At 36.2% G+C, this 16,027-nt stretch overlaps 1 long non-coding RNA gene across 1 annotated transcript; it reads left to right on the forward strand.

Moving 5' to 3' along the window:
- Positions 1 to 2,646: 2,646 nt before the first annotated feature.
- LOC125261061 lies at positions 2,647 to 12,875 on the forward strand. Its single transcript, XR_007183204.1, has 3 exons — positions 2,647 to 8,066; positions 8,210 to 8,267; positions 9,949 to 12,875. It is a non-coding gene; the product is annotated as an uncharacterized LOC125261061 (long non-coding RNA).
- The last annotated feature ends 3,152 nt before the right edge of the window (positions 12,876 to 16,027 follow it).

The following is a 16,027-nucleotide window of genomic DNA, read 5'->3' on the forward strand; positions in this document are numbered from 1 at the left end:
TAAGTTTCATAAGTCTCATACGTTTATACAAATACATACAGAGGTGTGTGTGTGTGTGTGTGTGTGTGTGTGTGTGTGTGTGTGTGTGTGACACACAAGCATACACTATGCCGGTTAACCTATCATACACAGGAAATTTTTACATTTTCAGGTCTTATGAACACCAAAGAGAAATTGGTTGCACTTTATTTTACATAAGTACTTATTATAGTGATTACAATAACTGTAATAACTAGGTACTTACCCTGAACCTACAGTACCCTTAAACCTGACCTTAACCCATGTAGTTGCCTTATATTACCCAGTAATTTCTTATAGGTAAGAATGCTGATAGTACATGAAAGTGCATGTACTGTAAAATAAAGTGCAACCGAGAAGTCTTATGAACACCAAGGAGACAAAAATAAAATAGAAAAAATACAAAAATTCAGCCTACACTATAGATATCTTGATGTCTGCTCTTATTTTTGCACAATATTTTGTATTATAAAGTGTAAGAGAACCTCAACAATCAACATCAACAATTGGAAACACAAAATTGTCTATTCAGAAGTAAGAGAACCTCAACAATCAACACATCAACAATTGGAAACATAAATTGTCTATTCAGAATATAAAAGAGTGCAGTTTTTGTTACTTAAATGGCAATTCAAGCCCTTTGCACATACAGTAGTATATATATCACAGTTGCTTAAATGATGACCTGAAAGTCTAGAACTAGATTGATGGTTAAATCACAATACACTTAAGGCACATTCAATGGTCCTGTCATATGAACACTAATATTAACTGGTTTTCTCAGTGATGCTTGGAGGTAAGAAGGGCTCCAGGTTTTCTGACTGCTTCATCTGAGCCTCTTTCTGTAAATGAAAACATGACAATGATTTAAAAACACTGAAGTGAACCTGGCCAAAACACTGCTGCAGAAACAAATGAGCATAACATGTTAATGACTTCATTCATTTATACGGTAAACAGTGTCTGAAATCAGCCTCTTACTTAGTGTTATACATGTAGACTATTTTTAAGTAACTAGCTTGCAGTTTTAGAAACATCAAGAGCTAAAATAACAGTAGACCTTGTGAATGAAAATCTGTCTATCAACATCAGCTGACATAAAGTGACAAAAAGCAGGTGCTGTTAACAATCCATATTCAAAGTCCAAAGAGTTTGTCAAGGATGCACAAATCCATGAGCTGCGACAAAAAAGCATAATATTAAAATAAAATCTTCTTTGCACAAATGCACTCTTAGATGCACAGTAATTGTCAAGATTTTTTTATTAGATCATTTAATATTTTATAGAGTGTGGGAAACTATCTACATGTGATTTGAATGCAAGTTTCCTGAGATAATGATAGATTGGTGAAGTCATACATTGATGCGATCTGAATGTAGAGCTTCATCCACGAGGTGACCAGTTCTGGACACAGATCCCAGTTTAGTGCCTTTAGTGCCAGACATGTTTAAAGAACATACTTATTACTGCGCCCAAAAAAAAACCTTCCTGAAAGTTATTTTTTTAAGATATAAACCTAATATTTGGCACAGAACTAGTTCAGATATTTAGTTTTGATTTTCTTGCAGTTTTAGAGTTGGACATGTTTTGTAAAATACATATTTTATATTTTAAATTTTCATAAACTTCTGTAACTTTTTTTAAAACTTGACTTTTACAAATATTTTGTACTTTTACAATCTGTTACATTTTGCCTTTAAAAAGATACCAAACTTAAAGGTGCCCTCGAATGAAAAATTGAATTTATCTTGGCATAGTTAAATAACAAGAGTTCAGTATATGGAAATGATATACAGTGAGTCTCAAACTCCATTGTTTCCTCCTTCTTATATAAATCTCATTTGTTTAAAAGACCTCCGAAGAACAGGCGAATCTCAACATAACACTGACTGTTACGTAACAGTCGGGGTGTACGCCCCCAATATTTGCATATGCCAGCCCACGTTTCCAACATTATAAAAGGCATTAGACAAGGGCAGCCAGTATTAACATCTGGATGTGCACAACCAAATCATCAGACTAGGTAAGCAAGCAAGAACAATAGCGAAAAATGGCAGATGGACCAATAATAACTGACATGATCCATGATAACATGATATTTTTAGTGATATTTGTAAACTGTCTTTCTAAATGTTTCGTTAGCATGTTGCTAATGTACTGTTAAATGTGGTTAAAGTTACCATCGGTTATTACTGTATTCACAGAGACAAGAGAGCCGTCGCTATTTTCATTTTTAAACACTTGCAGTCTGTATAATGCATAAACACAACTCCATTCTTTATAAATCTCTCCAACAGTGTAGCATTACCCGTTAGCCACGGAGCCCTATCAAACTCATTCAAAATCAGAAGTAAACAATATAACAGTATACAATACTCACATAATCCGACGCATGCATGCCGCATGCATGACGAACACTTTGTAAAGATCCATTTTGAGGGTTATATTAGCTGTGTAAACTTTAAGGCACTGTTCAAGGCAAGCGCGAGCTCAGTGGGCGGAGAGCACGGGATTTAAAGGGGCCGCAGCATAAAATCGGCAGGTGTTTATAATGATGGCCCAAAATAGGCAGTTAAAAAAATTAATAAAAAAAAAATCTATGGGGTATTTTGAGCTGAAACTTCACAGACACATTCAGGGGACACCTTAGACTTATATTACATCTTTTAAAAACATAATCTAGGGCACCTTTAAGTCTGTGCTCTGAAGTATTCAAGATCTTTAACCATTTAAGTTGGAAAAGTCATTTTCATGTCTTTGCTCAAAAATTGGGACAGACAGTTAACAGGTAAAACAACTTTACTTTTTAACAAACTTTGGAAATAAAAAGTTGTTAAACTCAGCAAGACACTGGCACTTCAGGGCTAGAGTTGATGGGCTCTGACATACAACAAAGTGTTTTGTATTTTGGGTCTGTACAGTTTCTTTTAAATAGCTGCCTATATGGGTCAAATTGACCCATGACCAGCAAGATTATAGAAAATTTATCTATGCACATTTCACAACACATCAGCGTGCTGAAACTTTGCATGCATGTTCATGATCCTAAATGAGAAAAGGTCACACAATTTCAAGAAAAACATAGGTTAAATAATATTTCAGAAATGATAGCTAATTTTTACCATCTGTGGCTGAAAAAATATTTCTAAGTATTGAAATAAGTGGAAAAAAGCTCTTTTTACCTTTACCAGGCTAGATAAAAACCAACATAACAAAATATAACCAAAAAAAAAAAAAATCTTACTATTTTGGGTCTGTACAGTTAGCTTAGAAGAGGGTCAATATGATGGTTAAATTGACCCACGAACATCACAAACGTAACAGTAATTTTGTGTGTACAGTCATGGCCAAAGTTTTGAGAATGACACAAATATTTATTTTCACAAAGTCTTCTGCTTCAGTGTTTTTAGATTTTTTTTTTTTTTTTTTTTTTTTTGTCAGATGTTACTATGGTATACATAAGTATAATATCATAAGTGTCAAAAGCTTTTATTGAAAATTGCATTAAGTTTATGCAAAGAGTCATATGCAGTGTTGACCCCTTTTTCAAGACCTCTGCAATTTGCCCTGGCATGCTGTCAATCAACTTCTGGGCCACGTCCTGACTGATGGCAGCCCATTCTGCATAATCAATGCTTGGAGTTTGTCAGAATTTGTGAGTTTTTGTTTGTCCACCCACCTCTTGAGGATTGACCACAAGTTCTCAAAGGAATTAAGGTCTAGGGAGTTTCCTGGCCATGGACCCAAAATGTCGATGTTATGTTCCCTGAGCCACTTAGTTACCACTTTTGCCTTATGGCAAAGTGCTCCGTCATTCTGGAAAAGGTATTGTTTGTCACCAAACTGTTCTTGGATGGTTGGGTGAAGTTGCTCTCGGAGGAAGTTTTTGTAACTTTCTTTATTCATGGCTGTATGCTTAGGCAAAATTGTGAGTGAGCCCACTCTTTTGGCTGAGAAGCATCCTCACATATAGCTTCTCAGCCAAGTATTGGCTGATGCTGTTTACATGAGCGGCACGATGCATGAGTGTGATGCTGACGCAGGAGCTGGCCAATAATGGCCGTTCTCAATATGCATTCTTTCAATTCACATTTATTTATATAATGCTTTTCACAATACATATCGTTTGAAAGCAGCTTTACAAAAAATGCATGTCAACATTATAATTTTGAGTGATCTGTTATCACAGGTGCAAGTTGTGTAATTTCAGAAATGTACATATACAAATCATGCAGTTAGCTAACAATCTATTAATTTAATGTATTAATTTAAGGCAGAAGCAATGGGCTCATTGAAGTAATGAATACTAGTCCAGGTGATATGTGAAAAATGTTTTCACTTTTTCATAAAAGCATGAAGTTTGGGGCCCTGAACATTTTCAGAAATTGAGCCATCACAAAAAGCCATCGTGGTCGCCATGGCAACCACTTTACTTTCCACCATAACCAAATTATGTATTTTGTATCATATCCTCTGAGTCAAACATAATAACACAGAAAAGATCATGTCTACCCCTATGTTTTGATCAAGGATTACAATGATATTATATTACTGTTCATGTGAATAGTTAATGCTGAATTCAGTGACGTGAGAAGGAAATCACAGTATCTGAGAACTGTAGAACTTGTAGAATTAGTTTGCTTACTATAAAAGCTAGAAGTGTTTTTAGGCCTTTTGGCCTATGTAACTGTAAGGGTCAGACAAGTTTACTTGGCCACTGAGCATATTTTGTTGGTAATTTTCCACCAGACAACAGTTGGCTGTGAAATGAACAAGACCATCATTAAAGGGTGTCACGTGAAGGCTTTTTGCCTCCAGGGAGTATTGACTGTTTTGATACAATGTTTCATTTGGCCAATGGGAAGGGTTGACCATCAACTGACAGAAGGCCATGAGAGATTAAGGTAAAAGATGTACAGTGGTTGGTAGTCGGCCACCCTTACTAAGAAAATTGTCTCTTACATAAGCAACACCTGCAATTATATTAGTGAAATGACTATGGCAGAAAGGTCGGGGAGTACATTGGAAGGAGGTGTGGGAGGAGAGCTCGTGTAAGCGAGAATATGGGAAAATGTAAGGGTGAATATTACCAGCCAACGATACTACTTTGGTGTGTTATACGAGATAAGAAAAATGTATAAAAACTGTGCCCCAGCTAAGAGAACCTCAGATGTGGGGCTGTCATCTCACTTTGTTGCTTGACAATAAAGTTAAATACTTTAGAACTAAAGTTCTGGAACTTAGACTCTGTGAGTTTTTCTTCGAGACCTGACCTGAAGGGACAAAGAGACATTAAATCTGCCATGACACAGTCAATGGAAACCAAAATCATGATCATTAAAACTGACATTTAACAAGAAGAGACAGGGTTGTGTTTTAAGTCATATTTCATTTTATTACATTGAAGATCATCAGAGTAGGCTATATTTATCCCTAATGTATTTGTGAGGTAGTTTATTACATTATATTGTTTAAACAAAGACGTTACAGAAAGGTGTTTATGGTTGAAACATTTGTGAGTATTATATATGCTTTTTATGCATGGCTCTCAAGTTTTATCAAAGTTTGGAGTCAGATTACATCTGTTAGGGGAGGAGCCACTCAAAAATTTGCAGCAGCAGCCCCTCAGCCCCACCCAATTCTCTCAAGTTTTTGAGAGCAGTTCAATTTTACCTATTGTTCATAATTGACCAGCACAAATAAAATTATTCTGCTTGTTGACTGTTCTTTGTCCTGATGCCCTTTATGTTTTATATGCCTGTTTGTTCACATCTGTCACACCTTGATGGGCACATGAGTTCTCCTGTCTGCAAATTGAACACTAGTAGGAGCTGGTGGTGCATATGGTAATGAATGGCCATTTGATTGACCACTCACTTTTAAAAGTACACCTGATGGCTGCTCCACATAATGCTTTTTTCTTCTTCCCTGTCTTGTCCACTGTCTCCTCTGGTCTCTGCTGCTTTCTCCCCAACTGTCTCCCTTACCGTCTTCTCCACCGTCTCTGCCTCCACCTCTTCCACTGTCTCCTCCTCTGTTCTGAACCTTTTTAGGGGACTGACCCTTTGGTTCCCAGACTGAAATAATACTCTCTTGCTTTTTACCTGACATATTTGAAATAAACAAATGCAATGATTAATGTATGCATTGCCAGGATATTAAACATTACTGAAATGATAGCCATAGAGCTCTGCTTTAAGAGATGAAAAGAGTATTAATACAGTAGATTTTGAAACAAAATAAAGAAATATATATCTAGTACTTTCCTTAGTTTCAGGTAGCCAAACTAAGCTAAAGCTTCTGGTTGCAAAGCAGTTGGAGAGTTTTTGACTGCATCAATAATAATGTAGCATGCATTTGGCTATATTCCCCCTCTATCTTTGATCATCCTGTCATCCTGATGTTTCCTGTCATCAAGTTTTTCCTAATATCTGTCATTATTAGAACACATTTTACACATGGGGAAAACCAATTGTTTAGTCAATAATTCAAGAAGGTTCAGACTTTAAAGCTCTTGTCTTGATTCTAACTTGTACTTGGCCTTATGAAAAAGTATAGTTCTTGTAATTGTCTCGTAATTTAGCACTTGATACAATAAGGATATAATTACAGGTAATAGTGAAGAAGATTAGTATTAGTATAGAATAGTTGCGGTCCACAGAAAAGTAGATAAAATAAAGGGATGAGTGTTGTGAATGTGAGAAAGAATGAGTTAAGATACTAGGTTTGCAAAATAAACTAGTAATAAAACAAATAATTTGTGTAGCTGCACAAAGAAAGTAAATAAATAAAGAAAGAAAGAATAATAGAAAAAGGTTCATTTAATTTTATTGGTTAAAATTTATAAAGAAATTTGTCTATGAAATTGTGAGAATTGCAGGAAGAAAGGAAAATATTGCAAGATATTAACTTAAAAGAATAAATAATAAATAAATAATAATAATACAGAAACAAATAACTGAATAACTAAATGAATAATAGTAAGTTTGCACATGCTTAAAATAATGTCATATATCTGCAGATGTTAAAAATTTGTATCTTGTTATTCCAGGAGGACAGTATGAAAAATGATTCCATTGCAGAAATTTAGGTTTGTGTTAAACCTAATAACTTGTGCTGAATGAGAACAAGAATGGATGACCAAGGTATAAGAAATGTTGCAATAGTCATAGACATTTTACAGCTATCTTAGTAAATGAGACTTGTTTATTAAAATGAAAGGAATTTCTTGATGATGGTTGAGGAAAATTTTATTCACTATATTAGATTATTTTGATCCCAGCATGTGAATATAGAAATGAAAAGACTGAAGTCTGAATTATAATAGGAAATTTTTTTTAATTTAGTATACTTCGATAATCAAAGATAGATTATTACTGATAGATTTTTGCATATTGCAAAGAAGAATTAGCTTTGCTTTTTCCTGCAATAAAGAAGAACTTGCTTCACTATACCCCAGAATGAGGGAACTGCTGTTTTCAACCAGTGAAATTTTTGATATAAAAGATTTAGTAAATTTAGAAAAAGAGCTGATTGCTCAGATATTATTTAGATTAGAATTTACAAAAGTTCAATTTGATTCATGCAGATTTCTCAGTGTTTCAGATGACTTCTGTGCCTGTGCTGTGACAAATGAGCTACAAGTGGAGAGAGGGCAAAGGTCCCCAAAGACACGACTGCACAGAGAAGAAGAGAAATGTGGGTGATGAGCTTTCAGCTACCCTCCTGAAAGGATGATTCTACACTTCAGCATGGAGAAAGACTTAATTCAAGAAAATGATTTAATTCAAGAAAAAGTGAAATGTTCACTTGAGACTTTTCCTGTGGACAAAGAGAATGTCCTGAGATGCAAAACTGTGGCAAGAAGAATCCACAGCGAAACACGAGAAGAGGCAAAGAAACAGCAGGGCCTACATTCCACTCCAAACCACCATGCCTTTGAGTGACATCATAGGCAGACGACACAGGCAGAGCAACAGCCAACAGCTTCAACAGACTGATGGTCTGAACCGAAGGACTTCTGACAATCCTTTCCTTATGGGCACAGGTGTGGCATCTTCACACAATCACTAGAGACCATTCCAAATGTTAAGTATTATATATTAACTTAATTCATCTTGAAAAATCACTGGTCTTATAGCAGTTCTTTGTATTCTCTGCTAAACTAACATTCTCTGTCTTCTTTTATAGTAGGACCCAATCCAGCTTGTGTAAAAAATAGAGAGAGGAAGTTCATTGGAAGACGGTAGTAAGTGCTTGACTCACAAATGAATTAAAATTAAGGCTGGATTTGGTATAGGGAGGGCTATTATATTAAAAACATAAATGTTACATTAAAATTATAATTAAAGGAAAAGCACAATTGAATTAATCTTGGGGGAAAAAAAGAAAAAAAGGGATAGGGAATGCTTCAGTGTCTATGTCCTGTAGTTTTTTTTTTTTTTTTTTTTTTTTAAATACAAAGATGTTGGAATTCCACTGCTAAAAGTATATGTTCCCTATTTAGATCATGATTTGCTGTGGCAGAAACAAAAAGATGAATGATGAATGGGGTGTGTGCAAGAATGTGAATGATGGTATGAATGAGTGAGAGAAGGTGTCTGAAGAGACAATGAGGCAAATCAATTATTTTGCCAAAACAGCTGTGTATAAATTTGTAATATATGGGCCCACAGGGCAAATTATGCCCATTAAAAAATAAAAATAAAATAAGACCATGGATGAATTGGGTCAAGTATCCTGGTCAGTACCTGGATAATTGTTGTGGCAAAAATAGAGCAGAACAGAAAAAGCAATGCCACACTTACGCAGCGTATAACATGGGAAAGCAGATCAAGCAAGCTTGCTCTGTTCACCCCACATCTAACTTTCTTTTCAGCATATCATGAAGGAGCTGAGTTTTTATCAGAAGAATAAAATAGTGTTTTAACTGAATCAAAGTGAGTTGAGTGTTTAACACATGTTTAAGAAATTATGTAGTGAAAATAGAACTCAATACAGATAATTCAGAAATTATAAAAATGCAAATTAGAGGATAAAAATCCATATTGTGTAATTGGTTTGGTAATAAAAGCAGAGAGCCCCAAACAGGACCAGGATAGCATTCAGCCCACATGAGCATTCCACAGGTTACATCAAGAAGGACAATGAGCCAAGCAAAATATTTCTACAATAGCATATGCTGTATGCCTGTATTTACTTGAAGCAGTAGGAAAAAGAAATGTGTCAAATATTGAGTGATGGTATTCTCAGTCAGTATGCTGAAAAATAGGTAAATTAATGTCTGATATGATGCTACCAAAACGATTAACAGTTCTCGTGTGTCAAACTCATAAAAAAGGAAATGATTTGAAATTATTTCAACAACAAGCAGGCCCTTACAAACTCTCTATATGGCATCAAAAAAGAAGCTATAAAGAGGCATAAGATAATTGATGGTCACATGAAGGACAATTTAATTGTTGCGCCAATTGTATTTTTAAATATTTTTATTTTAGATGCGAGTGGTGTTCACCACTGCGCAAGGGGGGAAGTGATAGTTTAAGGAAAATTAAACAGCATGAATATTGGTCTGCATATTTATATGCAACGGTAAACAATTGTTTGTCCACATGTGAAGTTTGTACCAAAAACAATAAAAGGAACGGAATATCAACATCAATAGGCCACAATTGCAAAGAATTAAAGAACAGATTAATGGTACTTAATAAAATATGGGGTGATGCCTTGCCAATGGCACTAATGAGTCATCGCATGCAAACTAATAAAAGTACACATCTAACACTGCCTGAAATGCTTACGGGTCGACCCATGCCTGTCCCGTATTGCAGAGGTTCTAATGAAGGTTCTCTTTAAAAAATTAATTACAAATGGAATTAAGACCTTACATGAAGAAACTAAGTGCCATACATAAAGCTATATATTTACAGGAAACGAGAAAGCAGCCTAGTGAAGAGACAGAGACTTCTTGTCCAGTTGTTCCAGGGGACCAAGTATATCTGAGGGTCTTCAGGAGAAAGTGGAATGAACCTAGGAGAGAGGGACCGTACACAGTTGTGACAGCAACTCCAACAGCAGTTCGAGTGGAAAGAAAATCTGCCAGGTATCATCTAAATCACTGCACAAGAGTTCCCAAAGAAAGGAAGGAAAGAGAAGAAGAATAAAGTGAAACAGGTGATACAGAAAGACCTGAGGCACAGAATGAAAGGATGGAGAATGCTGAAAGCTCAGAGCAAGATGAGCAGGGAGCTGAGCACAGCAGAGAGAATCAACAAAGTGAGAGCAATACGTCCACTAATGCATCTGACGATCATCATATGCTTATTGCATCTGACGATACAAGCTAAAGCTCAAGATCTAACAACTCAATAATAACCCCAATAGAAAAATAATTAGTTAATGAGCAAAAAATATCAAAGCAACACAGAAATGGTAAAGATGAACAAATTGATATTTTCTGGGAAATAGCACAAAACAATGAATGGTACAGATGGGCAACATTTACAGTAATAGAGCTAGGAATGGATAATTGTTTGTTATGCTTTAAAACACCTTTAAAAATGGTAATAGTAGTTCCAAATTCACATGACTATCAAAAATGTGCTGTATTTAATAGAAACGTTTGCCATGCAAGTGCCTCTATTAGACCTTATTGCTCAGTTGAGTGTTTAGGTTTTGTAATTCTGTACATCAGAATCGTTTTAGTAGAACCACATTGGGGAGATTGGTGTAGATATTGGGATGTAAATACAATATTAAATTAAGAGAAGAAAAAGTAGAAATCCCAAAATGGTATAAAATAGATTATAGTAAACAAAATAGAACCAAAAGAGCTTATGAACCAGACCCTAAGGTGACAATAGATCTAAATGGTCAACCTAGAGGAATACCTGAAAAATATAAAGCAAGAAATGAAATTTTATCAGGATTTGAATCAATAATTATATGGATATAATCAGCAAAGATTTATCTGATGATGCTTTAACTGCATTAGGAGAACAATTACATGAAACAAGTAAAATAACATGGCAAAATAGACAAGCTCTTAATTGACTGTTAGCAGACAACGGATGTGTTATGTTTGGAGATCAGTGCTGCACTTTTATACCAAATAATATTGCACCAGGAGTAAAGTTTAGTGAAGCTATGCTTAAAATAAAAAGTTTAAGAGCAGAAGTTACAGAAAATGCTGGAAGAGATGAAAAAGTATGGTTAGATGTAAAATTTGGAGCATTGGGAGCATGGTTTGTTAAATTAGGAATATTTTAGGAGTTGCAGTAATAATAAGGGGGTTGTTATTTTGTTGTATACTTCCTAGTATACTTCCTATATTACAATCATTAGTTGTCCAAGCCACAACTAAGCATATGGAAATGCTAAAACCACAAGATGATTGTAAAGCAATCAAAGCATCAGGATTGGCCTGACAAACTAAAATGGATTCTACAAGATGCTGATTCAAGTACCTGAAATAAGGATGAAGAAAATAATTTACCTAACTGCTCCCCAAGAGCAGCCCTCTACGATACGCAAAGTATCTGGGTTGAAGATGTCACCTTTCAAGAATTTTTAATAGTTTAATGCATGGAGTGTCGATTGATATTTCATAAATGACTGTAACAACCACAAGCAAGGCTGAACAAATTACACACTCATGTTTATTACATAGAATTGTTTTAAAAGTAAAGGTCTGGAAGCCTAGAAATCTTTTACTCTCTTCATAAAACAAAAAACAAAGAACATCTGAAAAAGAAAAAAGAAAAAACTGGGGAGAGATGTTTGGTTCTATGGCTTCTCCAGAGGATGGTAGTATGATTCAGTTATTGGTAACGGGACTGGATGACTTAATTTAGTCACTAGGTAGCATAACTAAGAATGCTGGATTTTGAGATTACCCTCTGGGAAAAGAATATTAAAGTTAGGATTTTTAGCCTCAGAGGGAGGAAATGAAGAAGATTTTGTTATGGTAAAATTGAGTATAATATAGTATAATATTATGTGCTTTATTTTACAATTAAAATCATATGTGTTAGGCCTGTACATGTGCAGAAAACATGACAGCATGTGTTTCCAAGAAAAGGTTTGCTGTACACAAAAGAAATTTGAATCTTAAAGAATCTGTCTATGAGTATGGGAAATTCTATTCCAAGCTGAAGAATGTTTCCAAGAATATCTATAGAATGTATGGCAAAGGGCGTTTGCCTGGATATATAATGAGACAAAAGCAAAAGATTGGGAGCGGTCTCCTGAAGAGGCTGTCTCCTTTGTTGTACAATAAAGTAATACAATTTCTGGAATCAAAGATCTTTAAGAAGTGATTTTTCACATAAAGTAGAAACCACAACAATAGCAGCCTATACACATAGAAACAATAGCCACAAAATGCCACAGTTGTAATATAAATCTTTAGTGAAAAATCAATTCCCTTAACAGATAATCTATTATAAATTCTACAAGTTAGTCAATTTACCACAATAAACACAATAGAATGTGATAAATTCTATTTCTAGTAAAGGTGGTCATAAATGCTTTCTAATTTATGTTGGTGCAGGATGATGTTTTCTCAGTGTCGCGATAGGAACGGCTCGCACAAATCTTATCATACATTTTGAGCGCGCTGGTGAATGCACGCAGAGTATACAGCCATTCACGTGCCACGCATGCACAATTAAATAAACTGGGCTTCAGTCATGTTAATTGGTCTGTTAATTGGTCAGATAATTGGCCCTTTCCGTAATTAGGAAGCATGGTGTTAGTTTTCACTGCTACGCTGACGATACTCAGCTCTATATTTCCTCGCGCCCTGACGAAACCTACAAATTCACAAAACTAACAGAATGCATAGCTGACATTAAAAACTGGATGACAAGAAATTTCTTATTATTAAATTCAGAAAAAACTGATATCCTAATCTTTGGACCAAAAACTTCCTCACGAAAAAACCTTGAATACTCTCTAACACTTGATGGGTGCTCCATTAAACCTTCGTCCTCAGTTAGGAACCTGGCTGTGCTCTTTGATACCAATCTTTCATTTGAAAGTCATGTTTCTAGTATCTGTAAAACCGCCTTCTTCCATCTAAAAAATATATCTAAATTACGACATATGCTCTCAATGACAAATGCGGAACAGTTGGTTCATGCATTCATGACCTCAAGACTAGATTATTGTAACGCTCTACTGGGTGGTTGTTCTGCTCGGCTTTTAAACAGACTACAGTTGGTCCAAAATGCGGCAGCTAGAGTTCTTACTAGAACCAGAAAGTATGACCATATTAGCCCAGTTCTGTCAACATTACATTGGCTCCCTATTAAACATCGTATAGACTTTAAAATCTTGCTACTTACTTATAAAGCTCTAAATGGTTTAGCTCCCCAATATCTAAGCGAGCTCTTGGTGCATTATAGTCCTTCACGTCTATTGCGATCTCAGAATTCAGGCCAGTTGATAATACCCAGAATATCAAAATCAACTGAAGGCGGCAGATCCTTTTCCTATTTAGCACCTAAACTCTGGAACAATCTTCCTAGCATTGTTCGGGAAGCAGACACACTCTGTCAGTTTAAATCTAGACTAAAACACATCTCTTTGCTCTTGCATACACATAACACATTATCAATACATTAACATTTTTCAAATCCGTTAAAGGATTGTTACGCTGCAATAATTAGGTCGGCCGGAACCGAGAACATTTCCTATAACACTAGATATACCTGTACATCAGAATAAGAATGGCATCTACGCTAATATCTGTCTCTCTGCTTATCCTGAGGTTTGCCGGGTGCTGGATCCAGGCCGTATCCAGATCAGATGGAGAACCTGTGTCTGGACCTGACTACAACGTAGCCCAGGAGACAATGGGCCTACAGATCCAGTTCTGGCTGCATCTATAATTCAGATTTTTAAATCTCCGTATCCGCTTACATATATTTATTTATAATCTATTTTTAATCTCTATAATAAAAATGTATAATTCAGATTTTGATCTCCATATCCATTTACATATATTATATATATCTTCCAAGGGGTTTTTTCCCTCCTAGGACTTTTTTCCCAGTGTTAGCACGCTGGGTTTTTCTCCTAGGGGGTTTTTTCCACCCCTGGGAGTCAGCCGACATTGGCTTAATGTAGCACCATCTTGTATATGTTACATATTACCACGCTTGTTTGTACAGCTTATTTTTAACCACTTCCCTTTTTTCTGTGCTTCTAATATGTAAAGCTGCTTTGAAACAATTACCAATTGTAAAAAGCGCTATATAAATAAATTTGACTTGACTTGACTTGACATACGGGAACTTGGTGCTTATAACAGTTCCGAACGTGTGATGTATAATAGCCTCGTCCATTAATTGTGTACAGCGGGACAAGTTATCCCTTACTTCTCAGCATGAGAAATACAAGATGTGGTGTGTAAGCGTGTGAACTGGTTGAAATGCGTGAGACTTGAAAGCAGTAGTGTAGTCGGGGGTCATACGTGAATCACATTGTCCTTCGGGGGGGGCTGTCAATGATTTTTTTTTTTTTTGGGTGGGTGGGTGGGTGAGTGTGTCTGTGTGTATACATTATATATATATATATATATATATATATATATATATATATATATATATATATATATATATATATATATATATATATACATACAGGGGTGCACATAACTTTTTCGGTCAGTTACTCAAGTGAGGACCAGGAGATGGTGTTTGGTACTCACCCCATATGTAGTGTGGTCTTAAGTGCAGTCTTCCTCACTGCCCTCCTCAGTGTCACCCCCACTGTCCTCTTCTTCAGCTTCCTGCATGGTAGATGATGAAGATGCTGCAGATGCACTTCCCTGTCCTTGGTTTAGCCTACGATTAGCTGTCTCCATCCACAGGTCAACAGCTTGCTTTGGGTCAAATGTCTCTGTGGTCTGCTTCGACAGGCGAATGTGCATCAGGGCTGAGAGACGAGCATGTGACAGACGGGATCTGTACTTGGTTTTTATTATGTTGAGATGTGAGAATCCTCTCTCACGAGCTGCACTGCTTAAAGGCAGTGTAAGGGACAGCTTAACCACCTTGTTGATGTAGGAGTAAGCAACTGGGTTACTTGTATTTACTATTTGGACCAAGTCATACACAGAAGAGGCTCCCAGGTGTTTTCCTGCCTGCTTTAAGCGCATCCATTCTGTCACAGTGGTGTCTTTGTCAAGTTGCAATGTGGCCTCATATTTCTTGAGAATGCTGCAAACTGTTGTGTTTCCAAAACTGTGGAGGTCTTGCATTTCCTTAGGCCATGTTGAAGGATCAAATACTAAGAAATGATCACATGACTTGAGGGAGTCATATCTGATTTCAAACTCTTCAATTAATCCTCTCAGTAAGTTTGTCTTGTCTCTGTCAGCATCAGCATTAGAAACAGTGTGTGCCCTGTGGCCTTCACCATCAAGCAGAAGTGTGAACTGTCCAATGGCAACCATAAGTTCATCCTTACATTCTCCAATGGTCAGCTTTTCCTTCTGAAATGGATGTGGTCTTCAAAATGTTACCAATGTCAAGCATGTATGACAGAAAGCACTGAAAACGCTCAGTGCAGATATGCTGCAAGTCACTGTTATCACTTGTAGCCAGTTGCATTTTAATGGCTGGCAATAGTCTTGATATTTTTAACAGTGTTTCATGCCTCCATGCAGACCATCTGATATTATGAAACTTACCCAGTTTCACAAAGGAGATCCCATTTTCTTCACACAGCTTCTTCAGTTCAGCAGTTTTTTTTGCTCCACCTTTTTGTAAATAAAACTGCAGCAGCTTGACCACAGAGCGATTAAATGTCTCACAGTAAGGAACGTTGCGATCAGCTGATTTTGCAACCGCAGCAAGTCGCCGGAGTTTTGGCACAACGCCGTTGTACATACCGACGTTGACAGCAGCCCCGTCTGTGCACACAGCGACCAACTTTGTTGTCCAGTCATCCAAGCCTGTGTCCTGGAAAAGACTCACAAGTCTGTCTGTTATGGCCTGCACA

The sequence above is a fragment of the Megalobrama amblycephala genome, unplaced genomic scaffold (genome assembly GCF_018812025.1).
Source record: "Megalobrama amblycephala isolate DHTTF-2021 unplaced genomic scaffold, ASM1881202v1 scaffold253, whole genome shotgun sequence".
In the NCBI taxonomy this organism is placed as follows: Eukaryota; Metazoa; Chordata; class Actinopteri; order Cypriniformes; family Xenocyprididae; genus Megalobrama; species Megalobrama amblycephala.